Source organism: Camelus ferus, chromosome 11 (assembly GCF_009834535.1).
Source record: "Camelus ferus isolate YT-003-E chromosome 11, BCGSAC_Cfer_1.0, whole genome shotgun sequence".
Lineage (NCBI taxonomy): Eukaryota > Metazoa > Chordata > Mammalia > Artiodactyla > Camelidae > Camelus > Camelus ferus.
The window spans coordinates 51,144,207-51,168,768 of NC_045706.1; the positions used below are offsets into that span (position 1 = coordinate 51,144,207).

Sequence of the window (24,562 nt, forward strand, 5' to 3'; positions counted from 1 at the left end):
ATTTGGCATGAATGCATGGCAGACAGACTGTGGTAACTGTGTAGACTGGCAAATCACCTGAAAGAAATGGAAGATAGGATATATGTGGAAGTTGTAGGTGTGCTTTTCTTCTTTCATTATCCCTTGTTAACGTGCACCGAATGCCTGGTACATTGCATGTGGACTTGCCTGTTACATTCTCACTTCCACTCCAAATTCATCCTTGCTTTGAGGGGGAACCCTAGACTAGGACAGCAAGATCCTTGTCGTTCCTCCTCGCCACTGGTTCTCCTGCACTTTTGGCAGTTCTCTAGTGGCTGCTTGAACTATTGGTTGTCACACTGACCTGATTTGTTTCACTTGTAAACAAAATGGCTTAAGGCACTGTTGATTTTTGTGGCAGCTCAGTTGCTTGGAGCAAGGTGCTAATGAGACACAGGTCATAGGTCCTGGCTCAGGAGTGGGTGGGTAAGCTTTGCTCTGGCCCGTGGCCACAGACCCTGACTCCCCCTTGCCAGCTGTCTTGCGCATGTATGCCATGCCTCATTATGGGGACAGAGCAGGGGGTGTAGATAAGACAAGGCAAATCTATCATCTCTGCCAGAAAAGACAAGTCCTACTGATAGGTCAGTAACCTTCTCATTGGAAGAACAGCACATTAGTTTAGCTTCCATAGACATGTCCATCTGAGTCTTTTTCTTGAAGTAACTCGTGATTGTATGGGTTGTCTGAAGCAAGTTTGAAATGCTCACATTTTAAAACATGTTTGAGTATAAGGGTAGCTTTTTAGTTTCTAAAAGATCATTGTTCTCAATCAGAGGTTTCTTAATGTCATTTTCTGAAATAGAAAAGTCAAAGTCAAATGAATAAAGCACTAGAAATAAACTGCAAAATTGCTACTATGAAGAGATCATCAAGTTTAGGAAATGTCCCCAGATCTTTTTATACCTGCTAACCCCCTCCTAAAAGAAACCAAGAAGGGAAGGAGGGAGGAAAGAAGGTAGGTAGGTAGGTAGGTAGATAGATAGGTTAACAGACAGACTGATGCTCAAAAAATGAAATTACCTAAAAAAGCATACAAGTTTGCTCTTTACCAGAGCATTTTAGCAGATAATTTCTTGCAGAGGGACCCAACAGATAATTGAACAGATTTTCCCATTAGGAGCTTAGGTTTGATGGTCTAAATTAATCTGACCAGGAATTTAGAGATTTCTTCATGGTATATTTGGAGTCTATAGATGATCTGATTCTTTAGGGACTTGAATTCTTAACTTACATAGTATAATGCAAAGAGGAGTGTGTGTGTGTGTGTGTGTGTGTGTGTGTGTTGTGTGTGTGTGTTACTTCCTAAGGGTATTGCAGGCCCCAAGATAAACATTTTGGCTTATATCAGTGAATCCTGGAGTATGGTTTTGCACCACTGGTGGTGGACTGTGGACAGACACTTCATTTCTGTGGTCATACTTTTATTTTTATATGTATTAGTGGCAGGGGGAGAACCTGCTTCAAGCCTATCATTTTGTAGATGTTATTGCTTAAGATGAGTTTCTTTTTACGTACAGTTTTTTAAAAAAAGAACAAAAGTGAGCCAAGTTAAAAAAAAAGTTGTTAAGAAAATAACAAATTTCTTGATGTGTGGATGAAGCAAAATTGCTGAGGATGGTCTGGCAGTGACTGAGGACTGGGAAACACTGTCTGAATTGTACACAAAGAAACTGTGAACCCTCAGAAGCAGGCAGAGGTTATTGGAAAGATTCAAGTCCCAAATGTTTAGCTAGAAAGTGAGCAAGTTGGTTTCTTAAGTTCCTGTTCATTTATTGTATATAGGCTCAGATAGGATAATAAGAGTTATATTTAAAACAGAAAAAAATTCAAGACAATTTTATTGCTAAATCATGGGCAAATAATTCTATTGTTAGAAGTAGTGTGGAGAAGGAGGGGAGGAAGTAGAAGGGAGAAGTCTGGCATTTATTCATAAATCAACCAGGATTTCCTGAGTACCTACTGTATGTCAGGCACTGTTGTAGGCATCAGGGATACAGCGAAGAGCAAAACAGCCCGGCCTCTGCCTTCATGAAATTCATTTATATTCTAATGGGGAAAGACAGATAATAAATAAGTAAATATGTAGCCTGTCACCTGGTGATAAATACTGTGGAGATAAATAAAGCAGAGTTAGCGACAGGATTGGGGAGGCAAGACTGCTGTTTTAATTAGTTTGATTAGGAGAGGCCTCCCTGAGAAAGTGACACTGGATTCCGGGGGAAGCGGGAGAGCATGCCATGCGTGGGGAAGGAGAGTTCTGGACAGAGGGAATAGCGAGCCCAGAGACCCTGGTGATGGGACTGTACTCTGACCTGTCTGAGAAGTAGCAGGGAGGCCACTGTGGCTGGTGTGGAGAAGGAGAGTAGTGAGAGATGGGGGCAGAGAGGGAAAGAAAGGCCTCTGGCTTTTCTGAGAGTAAGGTGGGAAGCCTTTGCACGGTTTTGAGCGATGAGGGCCATGATCTGACTGACTTAACCAGAGATTCTGGCTGCTGTGTTGAGAAGAAACTGTAGGGCGGCACCACGGAGGCCAGCTTGGACGGATTTACTGTAAATCAGGCAAGAGATACAATGGTTTAGACTAGAGTGATGGTGGGAGTGGTGATAAATGGACAGATTTTGGATATATTTTGAAGTAGAGCCAATAGAATTTGTAGATAGATTTTGATGTACAGTGTTAGGGAAATAAAAGACTTCAGGGCTTTGGCCTGAGTAACTAGAAGGATGAAGTTATCAGTTTTTGAGATGCACTGAGATAGTAGCAGGAGAGTAAAGGGGGGAGAAAGCAAAGTAGAAGGTGGACTGTACCTTTAAATTTTCGACTTACTTTTGTTTAAAATACCCACAGCTCCCTGCCCTGTTGCACACAGAGGACCTGTATTTGCCTCTATTCTGAGTTTGTTACTGTAGATTTCCTGGAATACTTTTTAAAAAACTATAAATAAAGTAGTCATAATATAGCTAATTTTGCAGATTTTTTTAAACTTCCTTCATAAGCTATTGGCTTCCAAATGGCAATGTATTCTGCCAATTTGGTGACTAATTGGGTTAGAGGTTAATAGCAAGACATTCTTATAAACATCAATGGGAGTGGTGTATCCAAATGAAAGCGTGTCTTAGGCAAAGATTCAAAGAATGGAAATGACTAAAAAACATGTTCCAAGCCAAGTAAATATTAAGAGTTTTAACTTTGAAAGGAAGAGACATTACCCTTGGAAATAACCATCTTGGTTGGATGCTCTCATGATCAGGTTTTAAAAATGAAAGATACTCATTACCATCAAAAACATCACTTCTTAACCGTGAAATTGACTTTTTAAAATTAGAAATTCTGTGACTTGCTCTTTACCATGATGATTGGATGTTTCTCCTTTTGCCAAAAAAACAGAAAGTTGGAATTAGTGCCTTCCAGCCAAGTGAACCACTCTTCCGTCTCTCCATAGGCCAGTTAAATGCTTCTTACTGCTCTGTGGTGAAATCAGATGATGGAATCTGTCAGTTTGCTCTATTGAATTCTTTTTTTCCCCCCAACTTTGTTTTAATTGAGCCTTTGGGGCATACACTCTTTTTTTTTTAACATCTGAAAGCTAAAGGCCTCATATTGTGGGATAATCATTTTACACTTCACCCTTAACCTCCCCTTCTCCCCTGCCCCCAAAAGTTTTCAATGAAGAGGATTTCCTAAGTAGGTCTACGGGTTAGTCTTGTTCCAATAACATTTCTTTTTCATAATCCTCACAAAGGCACTAGTAATCACAGTGGTTGGCAGAGAATAAAGCATTTCGTAAAACCTATACCTGGAAATTGAGTCACTTTTATTGCTTAAATTTCCTTTGCAGAATAACATAGTTTCTGTTGGATGAGCATTTGTTATAAAAGCTAATTATTAAGGGTGGAAACTATCTATACAGGGTGACGTGTGGGAGGATATCTGAACTAGATTATTTGCTCCTTTGTCGGTGTTTTCAAAGCTTTTTAGCCGTAACTCTTCCAACACTCAGTACGTACTGTTATCATTAATTTTTAGGTGTCATTCTGTTCTGTAGAGTGGGAATTCTTTTATAACACAGTGCAGTGAAATACATTCACTCATTCATTGGAAAAACGTATGGAGTGCTCACTGTGTGCTGGACGTGGACTTGGCATGTGTGCTGGAGGTTTAGTAGTAAGCAGAACAGATGGAGTTTGTGTCACATGGAGCTTACAGGCCCATGGAAGGAGTTGGGGAAGCGCAGTAAACCAGTAATCGTACAGATAACTATGCAGTTACAATGATGATGGGTACAGGGCACAGTTGAGAGTGTAACTGGGCACCTAATATGTATAGCAATAGGTGTATTGTGAAGACTCAATAAATAACTGTTGAATTTGATTTTGAAATTGAGTAGACACTCGAGGATTTAAACTAGTCAAAAATGGGATGTATCATTTAAAAAAAAACTACCATTGTATATATATTGCCTATAAGAGAAAATGTAAAAAAAAAAAAAAAACTGACACAAATTCTTTCTTGGGTCCACGCCTCAGAGCGTGTTGACATGCATGTTCTAGTCTTCTTCACTGGCAGCACCACTCACCCTTCCAGACCCAGCCGCAGTGCCATCTTGTTCTTGCCCAGTCATCTCACAGCTCGTTTAGCAGGAGGACTATGTTATATTTATCCGCAAAATTCTAGAGCTTGGTCCACCACTTCACGTGGAGGCACTGGACAGAGGTTTGTTTAATGAATGAATACGTACCTCCCTCGGTGCACATCAGAGGACCTCTGTTTTGGCTCCCAGGAAGCAGGGACCTCTAGTCCAGTCGGCTCTGCGTCCCATTCCTTCATTTCAGGATATTTATTCTTGCTTTTCTCACACAGGCTTGTGAGGATTAAATGGAGTGATGAAGTCAGAGTTAAGCATGTTCAATAAATGTAAGACAGTGGGAATCATCATAGTCAACCCTAATTATTACTCTGTTGTTGTTCCTTAGAATACACATCCCAGAAACAGAATGATAAAATCTTACTGAGGATGCCAGTATTCCAGGTTTGACCTAGATGTTAATGTAATAAACAGTTCGCTACCAATTAGTGTGTGGACCCAGTAGAGGTGCTTGACAAGGCCCCATTCAGGCTTCTGTGCATCACTTCAACCCCCTACTCCCGTAGTGCAGGCTGCTAATGAATTAGGAGTCGAATCTGTTGACTGGCAAGGGACTGCCTAGAGCACATCCCTGCAGAGTGAGACCTCGCTGTTTCTGTGGGTATAAAGAAGCCTCTCAGGAGAGCCTGAATGATTCAGGAAATCTGAACTGGGGAGCCAGTGGCTCAGCAGGAGGCACCTCTCCTTGGCTGACTAGAGCCTGCTGTAAGAAACTTTTTTTTTTTTCCTTGACTCTGACAGACTTGTTGGGGGAAATTGAAAATCTCCTTTTTAAGAAACAGATGATTTAAAATCCTTTCTGATACAGAATGTCATCAAGAAGTGATGGGCTGGATTGTTCACTGATGGGGCTGGTAGGGGAGCCCAGGGAGCCCTGGATTCTTTCAGTAGCCCATCTCCCCGGGTCCTCACCCCTCATCTTCCTCCGGCTTCTTTCTCACACTGGTTTGGAGTGGATGCTGTTTTTCCTGCCCAGTCACCTTTGTTGATGTCCTTTGTCACTTTCAATGTCCTTCACCATCCTTTGCAGTGCTGTCCAGAGACTGCTTGGTAGCATCCACAGTGATCCTTACCCTTGGACTCTGTGGTCTCCAGCCTAGGAAGTAGGCAGATCAATTAGTCTTGTACTGCCTGCTTCCCAGTGCTGGCACATGGAGGAGACCCTCTGAGCCACCCTGAACTCAGGAGGATCCCACAAGCTAACCCAGACCATGAGTCAGGCATGTGAACTCATCAACAAAGAATGCTCCAGGAGAAAACAAATGGTCTACCTGGCATTTTATTATTTGAACATTTCTTTTAACTGTCAGTCCTCTATTTCATCTAGGATAATAATGCAAGGGTGTACAGTGCAGAACTCAAGGAATAGTAAATTGTATTTCATATGGCTGTAATATCAGATTTTTTACTCTGCTCAAGACTTGTGAAAGTGTTAATCCTATTTTATGAGCCAGGATATTTGAGTAAAGCGTGTATCCCTTGTTTATGCCACGTGCAAGAGTTTACTTTCTCTCTCCCTGGTTAGATTATCACTTACTTGATAGATAAGTAATTTTTTGAAAGTCTTTTTATATCCTGATGATGTCTTAGGCCCTGAAGAAGATATAAAAAGACCCTCTCTCAAGAAACTAGTGGTGTGGTTGAATGGATAGAATTTATGCATGTGAAACAGAATGCTAGATATTTTGCATAGTTATCAAATGTAATAGTATATAATTTCATTTTTAAGTGCTTTGTGTACAGGAAGAGAGATGAAACATAGATATTTAGCAAAACCCACTACTATAGAAGAAATAAACATCAGTAATATTTTCTATTCTCTTGTCAGGAAGAACAACTTGAATCACTGATTTAATTCCTGATAGAGAGCCTGGGTTTTATTCTGTACCTTAGAATTTTTTGCACATTTATGTCATTTGACATATGAACTTACCTATTTGGAAAAAGATATCTTTAGTTTTTATACATAGTTGTTAAAACATTCATAGCCCTTTTCTTGAAAAAATTAAGACATCAAGTCAACAAGTATTTATTGAGCACTGACTTTGAGCCAACGCACGTACATTTTTTAGTTTTTAAACAACAGTAGAGTAACCCTGGAATAATGCCTCCTAAGATGACTTTGATAAGTACAAGATGGTGAGTTGAGCTTTTAGCCAAGAATCTTTGTTTTCCCTTGCTGAATATTTTTCTCTTTTATTATGTGGAAGAATTTAGAGTTAGACATGTTCAGATTGTTTCTGTCCAAGCTGCATTCTCACCATTGTTAGGACTTGTTTAGTGATTTATAAGTAATTAGATAAAAATTTGCAAAGCTTTTTGGGACTCTGTAATGGGAAATGCTACATAGTACGAGGTGGTGGTTGTTTGGGCCTCATCTCTTATATCTGACTTGTCTCTCACAATTTTTATGCCTATCTCTACCAAACAGAGAGTCTTCCCTCTAATGGAATTTGAAAATGATCATTTATCTTGAATGAAATTGGTTTCTTTTATGTATTGCTGGGGGATTTAGTCTTCAACCAGAATGTCTGATCTATTTTATGTGCCTGCCAAAAAAAATCCCAAAATACTGGCCGCCTGAGTTCTGGCTAATGTTTCCAGGCGCTCTGTTTTGAAAACATTCCGTTTCTACCCTGTGTTACAGATGCTCTTGCCTACAGCGAAATCCTGTGATAAATATTTTTCAGCGAACATAAAGTATTTGAAAAATAAACGAATGGCAGTGTTATCATTAGTCATACGTTGACTGAGCGCCACCAGTGTATTCATCATCATGCTCAGGACAGAGTCCAAGACACAATCCCTATTTAGTGGTTTTATAGTCTAATTATCTATGAAATGGTCATGTCAGAAAAAACCAAGGAGCCATCAGCTGGGCAAATTGTTTGCAATTATGATTAATAACCTGCTCTGGGTAATTAATGGGAAAATACATGTGGCTGCTACGGGGCTGCTAGTTTCAGATATAGAAGCAGTAAATGTGTATTCAAAATAATTCCCAGTAAATAGAATAATTCTAATTAATAATCTTAGGTTCTTACCTGGACTTTAACCCGCTCAAGAAAAAAGTGAGCACAAATAGGAAGTACCTACCGTTCTTTATGGTGATAGTATTTAGGCCTTAAAATCAGTCAATAGCAAATTATATTATTTGGAAAATGATTGCTTTTTAGGATTGGTGATCCTTGCAGTGTTAATTCCTTTTTTTGATTATTTAAGATACTTTGAAAATATTTAATATCTATTTAGACTTCTTTTGTGTTAGTATTGTATAAGATACTGTTTTTATTTAGTATATGTGCTGTTGAAGCAAGCATTATTTACTTTGTGTTTGATAAAATGAAAACCACTTAAGATTGTCTCTACAATTTAAATTCAGTTTTCAGATTGGCGTTTGGGGGGCAAAATATTTAACAACATTTGTATTTAATTTACCTGTTATTTTGACTCACATAGATGCAGCTGAAATGAGACAGTGAATATAGATATGAAATTTTGTGTAATTGAAGAGGATTTTCCCCACCTGTCTACAGGTGTAGTCTTTTGATAATTTTCTTTCAGATATGATCATATGGTCCACTTGATTTCATCACAGTAGAAACTTTTATTTGATGTGATAACAGTTGGCTGGTTCACCAAAAAAGCTGGTTAAAAGTAGGGAATAAAAATTATATATATGGCAACGTTTTATTAATATTTTAACCTATAAAATACATATCATGTATATATATTTGCCATTTGTTTGGTGGAGGCTCCGGGCTTTTCTTGGGCATGGTTTGGAGTTTCCCATGTTTTTTCTCAAGGACTTTCAGTCTCAGTTTCCTTAGATGCAGTTGTGAAATGATTAGAATGCAGAATTCTTCTAGTTATAACTTCCTCCAAGTCTTGTAATCATTTTTTCACTATTAGTCAAATCTGTCTAAAAATATTCAACAAAGTGTCCATAGAGACTACAACTCTTTTGTGCATATAGTTTATTGAATGTTGGATAACAGCGTTTAATTAAGGCACTTAATTATAGTAACAAGCATAACTGACATAAACAGCTTTGAAAACAAACACAATTAAGCACAGAACTCAACAGGTGGAAGCAGAAGTGCACCGGCGTCGTAGACAATAGCTTATTAGCCACTGGTGTTGAGCAATTTGTGGGGAAAATAAAGAGCTCTGGACAAGTGAGGCTGTGACGCGGTGGTCAGTTAGGGGAGCTTTGTTTTGTTTTTGTTTTGTTTTTTTAACTAGAGGCTCTTGCCAAGTTGGCTCTCCATCTAAAGGACCTCCTTTCTTTTCCTGTCCCCACATGAATCCTTGCTCAAGTCCATGTATTTTAATTATCACAGCTGCCACCTCTCTCCTTTCCCCCCATATCTGCTGCCCTTAACAACTCTGCTAGCAGTTTGTTTCTACCTGAAATCCCTCCCGCTCTCCATTTCACAATTCACCCCCTTATAGAAGCCCTATGGATTGACTCTACTCAACTCTTATACTTCTGTTGATAATGTATGTTCTATCTATACAGCTTTGACAAAATAAAACTTCAAAAGCTTGGATTTTAGTATCAAATATAGTGTCCTGTATATATAGTAAGAGATCAAATATTTCTTTAGCCATATGAACTTATAAAATAGGACAGCCCCCCATTTTATTGAGATATAATTGACATGTGACAGCTCTTGGGATGTTTAATTTTCAGAACTGTTCACCATACCTTTCTTTTAAAGGAGTAGAAGAACTGGCCTTTTTAGAATGTGACTGGCCAGCTTTCCAAAGAGTATTACTATCAAAAAAAGCAAGAAACATATGTCTGGGGGATGATGTTGTCTGAAAGTCGTTCTTGAGTTGTATACATAGGCTGTTTCCCCATGTGATTTGTGAACTCTTCAAGGCACAGGTTGTATGTTCTCGTTTTTGGAGTCTTCTATGGCATAGTGGATAGAGTCTGTGCTCCTGTGCAGTTGAAGTAAGAAGCGGGTGCTGAAAAACTGTTGATTGGCCAAAATATCTATACATCAAATACAATAATAACTCACAGCCACTAACATCTTCTGAGCAGTCACCACATGCTATGGCACTTCACACTTTGTATATACGATCTCGTGTAATTCACACAGCTGTTGTCATTCCCATTTTATAGATGTGGAAACTCATGGAGTCCAGTACTTGGCTCAGGTCACACAACTAGAAAATGAGAGAGCTGGGACTCAAACCCAGGGACTCTCATTCCAGATTCTAGGCCCTCAGTTCCTTTACTACAGAGTGTGTCAGCAACCTTTCAGAAACTTTCTGTAACAAGTTCTAAAAATTTAGATGAAATACGAATTTTCTCTTAACCAAACCAAATGGAAAACTAAAAAGGAATCCTTAGATGTAGTAGATTTGTGCTAAATAGGAAGCCTTGGGGAGACCTGATTAGAAAATGAGAGAAAGGGAGTCCAAGCAGGGTATTGTCTGCTACCCAGTGAGGAAACTGCCTACTTAATGCTGTGAACTCTTTCATTTTATACACATAACACCTGAATGAGGATGGTAGCATTAGCAGGCTCTCCCATCTCATTGCTGGGTGACATCAGGGGAGCTCTTTTTTTAGGATAGCTGTCCATCTGTTCTCCTCCAGGAACTCCTGAATCTGAGCCACTGCCACTTGGCTGCTGGCTTCAAGAGAGCCTGAATCCGTGCGTTGCTCACACCAGGGAGAACAAACAGGCTCTTCTCCTTAAAGTGTCTGTAATTATATGACCATAATTAGAAATAAAACCTTCTTTATATAATTTGCATCTCACGAGGAAAGATTTTCTGCTTACACACCATTTTATCTTCCATTGTTTCACATGCTGCTCCAGAAGCAGGTTACTTGGCCTAACAATAGACCATTGAATCAAGTGGGAGAGCCAGGTTCCCTCCTCCCATTTGGCTGCGTGGCCTTGGGGTCATCAGGTGCTCTTTCTCAGCTTCTGGTTTGTAGTGTTACGTGATGCCATTGGCTAATACACGTGGGAAGTGTCGCATATGATGACCTTAATTCCTGCTATTAGTTCCTTGGAAAAGGAGAGCACCCAGAAATAAATAACTCATGACTAGAGACACTAGTCTTGGTGCTTTATAGTTAGGGTTCAAATTTGTTGTCATTATTGTATATGATATCATTGTTTGGGTGCTTCTCCAGTGTTCAAAGAGATGTAGGTCACTGTTGATTTTTGCCTGATGGTTGGAGTTTGAGTGGATGCTGATTAATTCATGAGCCCCAACTGCAAGGTAGATGATCAGTATTGATTAGACAGACAGATGCCTCAGGTTATATGCTGTTAAAAAGGATTCAGTTGTGAAGTACTCCTAAAGCTAAATCAGTAAGCTACTAAAGTTGTTTTTCTCCCATAAATGTTTGTATTTTATCCCTTTAACTAAATAAGAACTGTGAGGAATTTCTGTGATCTGGACTGTTAACAAAAGCCAGCTGTACCTTTGGAACAGTATGCTCATATGTTAACCATTCCAGGTGAATATAAATTATTCATAGGTGCATCTTAGCTGAGGAATAACTCTGGCTTAATGGAGGAGACAACATAACAGTTTTCCCTGGAAAATTATCATCTTTTTTTCTAGTGACGTGGGTAGAGAACTTTGCTCAGAGCATACCCAAATACTAATAGGAATTTCAAGGGCTTTGAGACACATTTCCTCACAGTGTTAAGAGTTTAAAAGTGTCTACAATTTCTGTGATGCTCATGGCCAGTAATTGCTAAGTAATTAGCTGTACTGGCAGAGTCACTAGGAAGTTTTCTGCCTTGGCACTTTTTTTCTGAAGATTTTATTAAATTTAGAGCGATTTCTGGCTGACTTTTTCCCCCTCAACCTCCAGACTTACCCAGAATAACACCGGTCTTTATGAAATCATCATGAATTCCACTAACTCAGTAGCTTCTAGGCCTGTCAGTCTCCTCTCCTTGCCTTCTCTTCCAAGTTCCTAGAGTGGGCTGTTACCTCCTGCTGGGTGGACTCCTAACCATGCCAGCCCCTCCTTAAATCCTTACAGTGGCTTCTCATTTCCTTTTGCATCTACTCTGGCTGTTCGCCCCACGCATCAAAGCCAGTCACCAGCAGGCTCTGGATTATCTCATTTCCCTCACCTGCTGCTCGGGTCCCCAGCCTTCTCTCTCTCTCCATTCCTTTTAAGTTCCTCTAGGTAGCACCTTCCTCGTGAACTCATTACATTAGTCTTTTGAGCCATCTTCCAAGCACTATCATTTTCTTAGATTCCCTTCTCAACAAACTTCGTTTTTCTTCTGTTCTAAATAACTCCTGAAATCCAATCTTCTGTAAAAGTCATTTTGAATTAAGTAGAGAATTGCTGATGGTCTGCTCTTCCTCTGACAGTGACAGACCTCCCGTGGCTTCTTCCTCTAATGTCCACCCCTGTTATAAACTCACCTCCGCTTCCCGCTTCCAAAGCAGCCCTTGCCCATTCCCGCTCTGGTAACTGTTCCTAATTTAGAGACTCACATGGGTGAAGAAAGCAGGTTCTGAGGTCAACTGCCTGACTTGGAATCTGAGCTCTGCCGCTTGCAGCTGTGCCCCTTCGGGCCCCTTGTTTAACCTTTCTGTGCCGTAGTCTCCTCCTTGATGAGACTGGAACAATAAGAACACCTCGCTGAGACTGTTGAAATAATTCAAGTGCTTCACACAGTATCTAGCACATAGTCAGTATGCAATAAATATTAACTGTCATTATTATTTTTTTAACTGGGGGGAGAGAATGAAGAGCACACCCCTACTTAATACATCTATATCTGTATCTATACACCTGTAACGACATACACGTACGTACACATATACACATGTGCTCACACATCTGCATTCACACAATTACATAGTTTGGAAAAATATTCAGACTATAACTTGTTTTTTAAAAAATGAAAAATTACCTATTTTTAAATGCAAAACACATGAAGTTGAACAAAATCTTGGCTAGTGAGGCATGTGTTTAAACAGTGGTGGGAAAGTACACCGAACCGTTTGTTTCTGCACACCTACCTAAGATCTGGCATTAGTGGTTTGGTCTTTGTTTAAAAGCACCAAGGCCCAGATGCAGATGCGGGCACTTGCTTTTGAGTGATAATGAGTAAGATGACAGATTTTTCTTAGGAAAGTTTCAAAAACGGGAGCTAGTCCACACAATTTTAAGTAAATGAAAGAGAAATTAATTTTTTTTTAAAAAGGATAGTGTGAAGAGGAGCATTCTTTTCAAAAATGGCTGTGGGAGGGAACTATTCAGGTAAGCCTGTCATGAGTCTGTTCATACCCAGTGAAGTCCGATGTGTCTTCAGTACAGCCGTTATTTAGCAAGGGGATAATTAATTGCTTTTGTTTCCTAGTTTTGATGCTTGTAAATATTCTCTTAAGGAATCATAAATATACTGAAGGTAACCCTAGGCTGATGAGTACCCTTTCTAAAAAGAATACTTACCAGGCTTATGTTGATTATTTATATTTGAAAATGTTGGCTGTGGATGTTGATGGATTGCTTTCAGATTAATCACTTATCCCTGCTTTTTCAGAGATGGGATGTATCAGCAAAACATTTATTTCAAAAATAGAAATAGTTTTAGATAGAAAAACTGAATCTCTTAAAAAATAGTAAATGATTTTATACACCAGTGTTGTGTGTGTGTGTGTATGTGTGTGTGTTATATTGGGGGACCCAGAAGTATGCAGTGTGCTTAAGAAATTATGAAGGGTGGAATGAAAGAGATGACCGAAGTTAAACTGTTTCGTATTTGTAACTTTCATTTCTTTTCAAGTGTAGATTTATTCCTGGTGATACAAATTGCTGTTTTCCTTGGCAGGCATAAGAAGCAAGTCTATGTGAAATTATGTAATGTCTGAAAAGTTATATTCATGATTAATTGGCCTATGCTAGAATGGTATTTGTGTGTGTGGAATAAGGCGATCATGCTTTTTCATTTGGCAGTGAGTTAAAGTGCCCCCGCTCAGATCGGGTTACTCTACAGAGCTTTTTGACTGAGAACTGTATGTTTAGCTTGATCCCTTTTTAAAAAGCGTAAAATGTAGCTTCGAAGCCAAGTATGCTGGAATTCATATTGTAACCAATATTAGTCTTCAGATAACTTCAAAAGCAAGGTATTCCACTCTGTCACACCTTAGTTAATAGAGCCAAAAGATTTAAAACAACAACATTATCATCCTCATGGCCTCTGAACTCCCAGCCAGTCTTGATTATCTAAGAGTAAATTGTAGCAGTGTCAAGTAATAGTTTTACGTTCCTCCTAACCTTGACCCAGACTGATCAGTTACAATGATTTGTCTATTTATTTATCTAAGCTGGACTTTACAGGAGCTAGAAAATAAGGCCCTTAAACAACTACCCCCTCCTATGTGTCAGCTTGAGAAATGATGACATTCATTACTAAGATCACGGTGATGGTGAACTGGAGACAGCGTACTGCAGGGTCCCGGAGCCTTGGGAAAGTTACCTTCAGTTTCTCATCTGTGATGTGAGATAATGGTGTCTGCCTCCTGGCCTTTTAATGATTCATTGAGTGCTTACCTGAATACCTGTTCTTAGTAAGTGCTTTTCACATGTCTGCCGCTGCTAATTGCTGTGTTCCTGCTGCTGCTGCTACAACTGCCACCACACCAACTACTGTCCCACTGTCACTGTTAAAATAGTTCCTACTCCTGCAGGGCCTTAACTCCAGGGTTTTGTTCCTCGGTGAACCCTCATATTGAAATGGTAAAACATATCCCACAGTTGAATATGAGTAGTTTTAGAGTTACTTTTTTAAAGTATCTATATTCTTATTGCTCAAAGGTGTGGACCACAGAGCAGCAGGATTTAGTATATGGGAGAGCTTCTTAGAAATGCAGAATCTCTGGCCCCATTCCAGAACTACTGAATCAGAACCTGCATTTTAACAGGATCTCCAGGTGTTTTTTGTTTGTTTTTTGATTTTTTGTATTATTAAAGTTTGAGAAGTACATATCTACGTCATTTCCTAACACCCCCCCACCCCAAACCATCCTTAAATTTATCTGAATAATTTTGAGATGACTCCCCGCAGTGGACTACCAAGCAGTATCATGTGAGCCACGCCCTCAAAACAGATGGCAATTACTGAGAAAGAAGGGAGGATGGAAAGAAGGAGGGAGGAAGAAAAACTGTGCCTGACAACATTGTTCCTGTGATTCTGTAGGTGGGTCTGTGCTCACTGATTTCAGATTGTTCTTTGTTGTGACACTGGCTATGGAAAGAAGCACTGATATTTTATGGGCTGGTAACACATTTCTGTGGCTCTGTAAGTTCCAGGGTTCTGTCAAACATACTTTTCAGAGCTTCCTTTTAACTCACAGTCTCAAAAATTATTACATATCCCTTATTTTCTTAAACACGCACATACATGGTGCATTCCTCTTACAATCAAGCTTCGGTTAACTTTTTGGTGTGAAGATGATATTCTTAAAGTCCTGATCTTAAAAGATCAGCACATAGGAGAAGTCTCATTTACTGTCCCCTCTGTGCTTTGGCTAGTGCTTCCCCCTTTGGTTTGTTTCCTCCAAGAGAAAGGTTGTGAGGATGCATAAGAACATTGGTCTTTGACTAACCATGAGTTATGGATGGTTGTGGAGGCACAGCTTTCTTTGTATTATCACATAACTAGGGGATAAGGAGAATTACTCATTTTTTTACTTAAAACGTGATGCTTTAAAAAATTTTTTTAATTTTTTTGAAAAACAAATTTAAGTTAAAATATGATATAGTCTTAATAGTTTTCAACTATTAAATTGGCAAGGATGAAATATGTTAGGAGTATCCAGTGGCACAACCTCATGCAGTTAAGAATGCCTGTGTTCTGTGACCCAGCAGTCTCACACCTAGGCATTTATTCTACAGGTGTATTTGCACATACGAATTCACATACGTTCGTTTTTGTAGAAGCAGAAGAATGGTAATGACCTCAGTATCTATTAGAATGAAACTGGCTTAGTGTACTTCAACTTTTAATTGTTTTAAGATGTTATATGTTTATATGTGCCAGGTCTATCAATGAAGGTCTCAGTGAACCTTTAGAAAGGGGATCTGAAATATGAAAACAAATATATGTATGTATATGCACGACTGGGACGTTGTGCTGTACACCAGAAATTGATACATGGTAACTGATGGTACTTCAATTAATTAATTAATTAAGAAATAAAAAGAAAGGGGATTTGAGTGTCCAGGGATTAAACATAGGAGGGAGACTTAGTTTCTATTCTGAATGTCTTTGTACTGTTTGAATTTTTTTAACCATGATATATAAAGTATTTATTACTTGAAAATCAACAAAATAATCAGCCCTTGTATTGAAGAAATTTAACCTGTGTTTTCAACACATGTATTTTTTTCCTACTTTTAAAGCATGTACATGTACATAAACTCGTTCATGTGTCTGAGACCTTCAGGCCCACAGTTATGAAGAGTAGGCAGCATATTCTTAGTAGCCTCTCTGCTCTGAATTTACTCTTACACTCCTCACACTCTTCAGAGCATAAACTGCTTAATGTCCTAATCATTCAGAGCTGTGATTCTCATCCTGGGTACCATGAGAATCTCCTTGAAGCTTATGAAAAATCAAGATGCCTAAGTTGACCCCAGACGTATTTAATCAAAATGCACGGGTGTGGCTTAGGCGTGTACAATTTAAAAAAGCTACATAGGACTTTGATGTTTACACCTGGTTAAGAACCACTGTGCAGAGAGCAATTCTTGGTAGGATTCTTCTTCTACTGAAGTAGCAGCTGTTACCCTCTCCCTGTCCCCAGCCTCCCAGGAGTGGATGTGGCACCAGAGTAGAGTGCGTAGAACCTCTGCTCTCATTCCAAGGAAAAGAGAGTGTTGCTCTGAATAACCACATGGCTTTATCTGTTGTAGTAGAGTAAAAATGATAATGATAGTGATGATAACAAATCAGCTTTCTGCACAAAAATCAACATTTTTCTTCATATAAAGAACATTGAAAGTAAATAGGATAGATAAAAGCTGATTCTTTGAAAATATCAATACAACTCAGAAATCTCCAGGTAGGTCAATCAAAAATAAAGGGAAAACACGAATTACCAATACCAGGAATGGGAGGGGAGATCACTGAAGACATAAAAAAGAATAATAAGGGAATATTATGAGCAATTTTATACCAATAAATTGGGCAACTTAGATGAAATTGGACAATTCCTTGAATGCCCAAATCACCACGGCTGACACATACACACAAAATAGAAACTCTGAATAGCTGTATATCTATTAAAGAAATTGAGTTTATAATTTTAAAACTGTACTACAAAGAAAACTCCAGGCTCAGTCAACAGACAACTTTAATGGTGAAGTCTGTCAAACATTTAACAATGCAGATTATTTCAGGAAGTAGGAGGAAACCCATCCCAATTTATTTTATGAGACCAGCATTACTTTGATACCAAAACTAACCAAAGACATTGCAAAAAAGGGAAACTATGGAACAGTATTCCTTATGAACATAAACACAAAAATTTTTCAAAAAATATTAGTAAAACTACTCCAGAAATATGTAAAAAGGACAACATATTATGAGGTTTATCCAGAATGGGGTTTATCCAGAAATGCAAGATTGACTTAATATTCTAAAATAAACAGTATATGATCATATTAATAATATAGGAAAAGCAATTGACAAAACTAAAACTCAATGAATTGTACATTTCATTATATGTAAAATATACCTAAACTTAGTTGTCCAACACTGCGAATGTACTTTACACTGAACTTTACATTTAAAAATGGTCAAAATGGTACAGTTTAAAAATGTACATGTGGTGGATGTAACGTGAAGGTTTTACATGGGCAAACATTTGAAGTGTTTATTTTCCCTTATATCATGTGCCTTTCCATTAGCTTTTTATTTGCCATTTATACTAAAATAAGAATGTAATTCAGAAAACGATGAGAAAGTACCAAGTCTGTGAAATGTTACATTTATATATTCAACAGATACTTATCAAATATCTACAGTGTATATAGTTCTTCATGGTGTGTAGTAATTAAGATTAAGGATCTTCTTCAGAGAGCTCACAGTGTACTAAACTTTGACTTAAAATATGCAAAAAAAATTCACAAAAATATAGAGCTTTCTTCTGCCTCCTGTATACCCTTTAGTAGGTTTCTGTACTCTTGAAGTTCTAGGAAATTGAGCTTAAAAATCCTTGCCCTGGGGGAAAGCCCATCCTGCTGGTGTTTCTTTTCCCAGCCTTGCTTGAGTTTGCATGGACAGGCGAGGGGCTTATGTTCCATGTCCTTCCTGCCCAGCCTGCAGTGATGTTAGAAGACCAGAGACTGATCAGTTCATGTAAGTGCTAGGTTGGTGCCTGGCCTAAAGCATTAGTAGTAGGTCTAGAACCTCCACTACAAAAAGATTTAGGGCAGAGTCCAAAAGAGCAAGGTCAGAGCTCTCGACATTCAGGTAGTAAATATCAAAGCAACCCTCCCTTTCTGCTGCTTATGACTACTGTAATTGAAAGGATCAAACGTGGTCTGAAAGTGAAGAAAACACAAACAGAAAAGTCAGGGGCATGGAAATTGTGTACACCAGATGCTTTAATGTGCTCACAGGGCAATTGAGAATTAAGTGTGATAATGGAATTGTACTACTTTTATTGGTTCTGGGAAGACAAACACTTGAAATAACAATTATATTATACTTGGCATACTTGGGTGCTGAGTAAATATTAGTAACTCGTTGAATAGTGCATAGGATCTGAACTGCCAGGTTAATCTCTGAATGCAGAACGTTGTTGGAGGGGACAATGGTGGTGATGGCATTATTAAGAAAGTGACTACCTACCATGTGACTTTTCTAGCTTGTTAATATCCATCTACCTGTGTCTCATCTCTTCATTCTCCTTCCCTGTTTGTGTGTAATTACAGTCAGTTCAGTTGCCTGTGTCTCTGAGACGTTAATGCAGGTTTCTCCTGGTGGAGTTGGTAACAAGAATGTTTACATTCATATCATGCCTGGGTGGGGTTGTATATAAGGCACCACATCTGCATTAAAACAGATGACCTCGGGCATGTGAGGAAGCCAGCTGTATGGTCCCAACTATATGACATTCTGGAAAAGACAAAACTAGGGATACATTAAAAAAAAAAAATCAGTGATCACTGAGGAGTTAGAGGGGGAGGGAGAGATGAATTGGCAGAGCATGAGGAATTTTTAGGACAGTGAAAATACTCTGTATGATACTGTAATGGTAGGTACATGTCATCATAAATTTGTCCAAACCTGTAGAACTTACAACACCAAGAGAGAACCCTAATGTAATCTGTGGACTTTGGATGATAATAATGTGTCAGTGTAAGTTCATCCGTCATAGCAAATGTATGATTCTGGTCGGGGGTGTTGATAGTGGGGGAGGCTGTGTATGCGTGGGGGCAAGGGTTATCTGGGAAATTTCTGTACCTTCCTGTCCATTTTGCTGTGAACTTAAAACTGTTCTTTAAAAAAAGTCTAAAAAAAAAAAAAGAAGCTATTAGATTTGTGACACTTGAATATGAATTGATTTTAAAATTCCATTTTTCAAAATCTAGAGTAGGGTTTATATTACATTGCTAATATTGTGACAGATTTGCTGAAGAAAATAGTTTGTGAATCCTAAACTGACTTCCTGTAACCATGTGTTGAGTTTCCAGCTGTGTTAAATCAGACTTTGATCCCTCTTAAGAAGATAAATGCAGTGTCTGCAGTCTGTAATGGTAGGGGTGTAGGAGAGACTGTCAGATGAAATCTTAAAAGCCAAGTCCCTGTCCGGATAAGAAATTAAAGACCCTGGGGAAGGCAGTTATTTCATCCCAACCCCCCACCCAGTTTGTAGGCCTCATCTATACAACCCCCTCCCCCCCAAAAAAAGAGAGCAAATGAGACGCTATTAAATGCAGTGTGCAGGATTAGATGTGTTTCCTTCCAACAGAATCGCTTTCCTTAATCAGCTCTCTTATAAATGGCAGACCTGCCTAATGAGAACAAGTTCTAGACTACAGGATACAGTGTGAGCATTTCAATTAGCTCCATAAATTGATAACTATTGTGACTGATTTTCTTAGAAAATCTTCCCTTCTCTCCTCTTCTTATTCCTTTGTGGTTAAGCTTTTATTACTTTATACTTCTGAATCAGCCTTTGATTATGGGAATTTCCCAGTGTGTGGTCATTGGATATTGTTTTTGTTTTTACGTGATTCTTTAAATGAAAAAAAGAAGTGATATATTTATGGATATGTGTAGGGATGCTTTTAAATATTTTTATTTTATTAGATTTAATTTACTCGTTGTCACTCTTAAAATAGAGAGAACCCTCTTGACTGTGACAAGGGGGTAAAATACAGCAGTCACATTCAAGATCTCCATACATTAGCAACAATAAATCCTTTTGCCCTGAGTAATACAGAGACTCAGTCCAGAGTCAGTGGGGATGATGTACTGCTCCCTCACAGAACCAATTACCCACAGAGGAGTATAATGAGCAGGGGAGGTGATAGAATAAAAATCTATATGGCAAGAGAAAAATTATGGTAAAATTGTTGCCTATGAAGAGTCTTGTAATAAGTATATCTCCAGTTATCTTCTGGAAGAAATTATTTAGTCATCTATTCAGGTCAAAATGCATGACAGAATTGCCAGAATTGCCTTAGAATAAAACAAAAAGGTTCACAAGTGGAGAGAAAATGGCGGCAGACCTGTTGTGAACAGAGTTCTGTTGGGTCCCCGAGGCTCTGAAGTGGCCCCTGCGCTGCAGTGAAGGGTGCTGCTCACCAAACCTTGCAGAGAAGTGGCTGCACTGACCGCTGTTCCAGCACATGCTGACGGGAACAAGTTACCACTAGTAAAAAAATTAAATGCTTTAGATAATCACAGAAAGTCTCTACTTTTAGAGTTAGTATATTTCCCAAGACCACATTTTAAGCAGCTTGCTGTAAAGGAAAATCCTGAGTGTGCATGATCTATATCCTAATTAGAAGTGAGCTTGATCTGTTCAGACAAAGATCAGTTGAATAAGTGGGTTAAGTGGCAAGAAATGAAGTCTAGTTTTTTATAAGTGTCAAGCAGAGTGCTGAAGTGGCCAAAAACAAAAGTTACTATGTTACCTAAAAACAACATGAACAATTTTCAACCTCTGTTGTCCCAGTGCCATTGGGTGTACAGTCTGTAGAAAATAATTCATTACCAATAATAAAACACCAAAGTTGGTAAAATATTTTTAAAAATTGATTGAACAGATGAATGCTTTTTTTAAAAAAAAATTATTTAATCACTTTCACTGCAGTGTATTCATCTTCCTTGACTTTTTTTTTAAAAAAATACATGTTATTTCTTGAGAGGGAAAGCGAGGGTGTGGGGGTTACTGACAGCTGGGCGTGGCCCCAAATCTATCTTACTTAAAACCTATAGTGGCTGTTACTGAGTGAGCCTTAATAGTTAGCACTTGAGGTAGTGGTGAAGCAGTTTTCCTCCCAGCTGATTTTAAAATTTTGGTTCTGTCTTGTCAGATTTTACCCAAGGAAGTACAGTTAATGTCCAAACATAAGTGTCATTTATTACAAATGGTCAGAGGATGAAAAAAAGCATTCAACTTACACAGTAATGAAACCTACCTTGCCATTGATGGTTGCTTCATTTTGTAGCTGTTAAAGATACACATTAAAATAAAGAACAGTAGTCAGTATTTTGGGACCTGTGAAACCGGAAGAACCAGTTCTGAACCTGAAAACAGTCTGTTGACCATTTGTTCATTCATTTATTCCACAAATGTGCTTTGAGGCTGGAGCTGTAGCAACTAATCTCTGCCCTCTTGATGTTTAGTAAAGTGAAACAAAATAGACAAATGATGCATCACATGTCAGATAGTGCTGAGTGCTGTGCAGAAGAATAAAAGCACGGCGTGAAGGAGCCGGAGTGATGCTGGTAGAGTGCAGTTTTAGAGAGAATGGTCAAGGATAGCCCTCCTGATAAGGTGATACCTGAATCCAGCTCCAAAGGAAGTGAGGGACCAACCATGGGAACACGGAGTCAGCAGGCTGGGTTCCCCGTCTTAATAGCTGTGAGCCGCAGGGAGGCTTTAACTTAACCTGTGAAACGGAGACAGGAAGAGCCACCAGGCCTGTTACACAGGGTTCATGTCCAGCCCAAGCGAGACACTTGAGAAAAACGTTTCGGTGAGCAGTGCCTCATCCTCAAATTTCAGCTCGAAATGATAAGAAGGTACAAATTAGACATACAGAAGAGATAAAACAGCCCCTTCCAACAGCTTGTTTTGGAGTTACTGAGTTGAGTCGTCTGAACTTAAGTGTAGAGAACATTCTCCAAAGATGAACTGTTTGATACTGGGGTGTAAAAGAGTTATATTCATCTCTGTTTGCTTTTGTGGTATTATTTGTTTAAGATTTTATATATATATGTGCTTTTCTTCCTTTGACTTCTTTTTCTTTTCCTTTGAGCTTTCCTTTTGTTAAATCAGGAGGAGGCATTTTTTGCCCTGTTCCTGAACTCCCTGATTTATTCACCAAAAACAAAAAACCGAAACCCCTCTAAGATGAATATTTATCATGGGGGCTCACAACATACGTCTTTTACAGGGTAATCCTAAACTCCAGAACAAATCACTCGCGCTGATGTTTATTAAGGACCTGAAGCTTAAAGTTTTTTGTTTGCCTGTTTGTTTTTATAGCCAGAGTGAATTTTGCAATAATTGTAACAGTGTTTGAATAGAACTTCATAGTTTACAAAGTGCTTCACTCACTCACGTGGGAACTTTAGCAACCCCAGAGCTGGACAGCATGGACGTTCCTGTGCCCTTTTGCAAATGAGGGAACCCAAGGCTCAGACAACAGAATTTAAATTGCAGGTCTTTCCCTGATACAGATTTGAATATATGAATGAAGAATCGCTGAGTTCTTTTTAACACTTGGAATTACTAAAATGGTGTTTATTTTATAAGTAGTTTCAAGAAATTTTGTAGATGACTCCAGGAGATAAATCCATAAGAGACTATGAGAAGAGAGGTCAAGGTCCCCAATCATAGTGAATGGAGACCATTGAGACAAAAAACCGTTTTGTGTCATTGTCAGAAAGAGGTTGTGAGCCTGGATGCCCCTGGCTCTGATCTATGCATCAACTTTTTTTTTTTTTTTTGGTCTGTTACTTAGACTAACAAGACTAACAAGACTAACAAGCATGGTTTTTTCCTTCAGGGCAGAAACAAAAGTAGGTATAAGCAAATATAAAACTTACAAAAAATGCGTTGCCTTGGATTTAAAGAACATTTCCTCAGAAGAGGCTATTTCATTTTGATATCAAAGGTCCTGAAGACTCTTAAAATGTCTTTTAGAGTATTATAGAAGCAATAAAAAGTTAGAGCTGAGCTGGGAAGGGTGTTAGAGATTATCCAGCCATGGTACCATAGCTATATGATCTGGAAAGGGCTTTTGGAATGTCCCAGACCCCAACTCACGGGAGGCTCCTTGTCCACTGTGGCATCCTCGCCATCCTGATAGTGTCCATCCAGCCCTTCCATGGCCTCTTCTGATTATGGTGAGGGTCCAGCTGCTTTAGGAATAATTCATCGCATGCAGACTATATGATTCCACTTATATGAGATACCCAGATTATGCCAATCCATGGAGACAGAAAGTAGAAGGGTTGTTGCCTGGGACTGTGGGGAGTGGGGAGTTAGTATTTAATGGAGACTGGGAAGATGAAAAAGTCCTGGAGAGCAAAGGTGGTTGTATAACATTGTGAATATACTTAATGCTACTGAACTGTGCACTTAAAAATGGTTAAGGTGGCAAATTTTATGTTATGTATATTTTACCACAATATAAAAAATAAACAAGAAAAAATTCATATTATTAATGGACAGCTCTGTTGGAAAGTTTAACTCTCTTTACAATAACCCCTATTGGGTTTTATCCTCTGGAGGCAAAGAGAACAATCTGACCTCTCTCCCTGGATGAAGACACCGACTTCTCCCCGTCCGTCAGTCTCTTCCAGGCGAACTAGCCCCAGTTCCTTCAACAGGTCGTTGCATTTCATTTTGTTTTACAGTTTATTTGAATCACGATCAAGATATGGATTATACCTTGTAAGTTGGCTGATAAGCCTTTTAAATCTCTCTTAATCTATTGGTTCTTCCATATCTACAAGTAAGAACTTGCTCGCTCACTCTGTCTCCCTTTAATTTATTTGTTGAAGAAACTGGGTCATTTGTCCTGGAGAGTTTTGGTACTTGCATCCCTCTGCTAGGTAGATTGATATGTTCCTTTGTCCTCTGTGTTTCCTGTGAATCAGTATTTGGATTGAGATACTTATTTTATAAATGCTGTAATCCAACTATATAATAATGCATTCTAGATCTTTTTTTTTTGATAGTGCTCCCCCATGTTTTATTTGGAAAATTGTAAACATGCAGAAAAATTGAATGAATAATGCAATGAACACTCATGTACCTTCACGTAGATTCACCAACGGTTAACATTTGCCACATTTGCTTTCTCTATCCCTCTCTGCGCACACACACAGTAATACACATAGGATTTCCCCCAACTCACCCCCTGCATCGTTTGAGCTCAAGTTATACAGACATCATGACACTTCACTCCAAAGTATTTTGGCACGTAACTCCTAAGAACAGGGACATCCTCCTATATAATCACAATCTAGTTTATATATTGTCTGCTATTTAGTGCAGATTTCTCTCGTTATCCAAATAATGTTCTTCATAGCTGTAGGTATTTATTTTTAAAAATTTGGAATCCAAGCAGGGATCACAAATGATACTCAGTTTTCATGCTACTTTAGTCGCCTAAATTGGTTCTGC

General features: G+C 38.7%; 1 protein-coding gene and 1 long non-coding RNA gene across 6 annotated transcripts in view; one reads left to right on the top strand and one right to left on the bottom strand.

Moving 5' to 3' along the window:
- The window catches only part of KAT6B (lysine acetyltransferase 6B), a 158,347-nt gene that overhangs the window by 72,304 nt on the left and 61,481 nt on the right, over window positions 1–24,562 (top strand). The window lies entirely within an intron of this gene.
- On the bottom strand, window positions 5,911–15,329 carry LOC116667204. Its single transcript, XR_004324017.1, has 3 exons — window positions 15,318–15,329; window positions 14,924–14,928; window positions 5,911–6,079 (listed from the first exon to the last, which is right to left on the bottom strand). It is a non-coding gene; the product is annotated as an uncharacterized LOC116667204 (long non-coding RNA).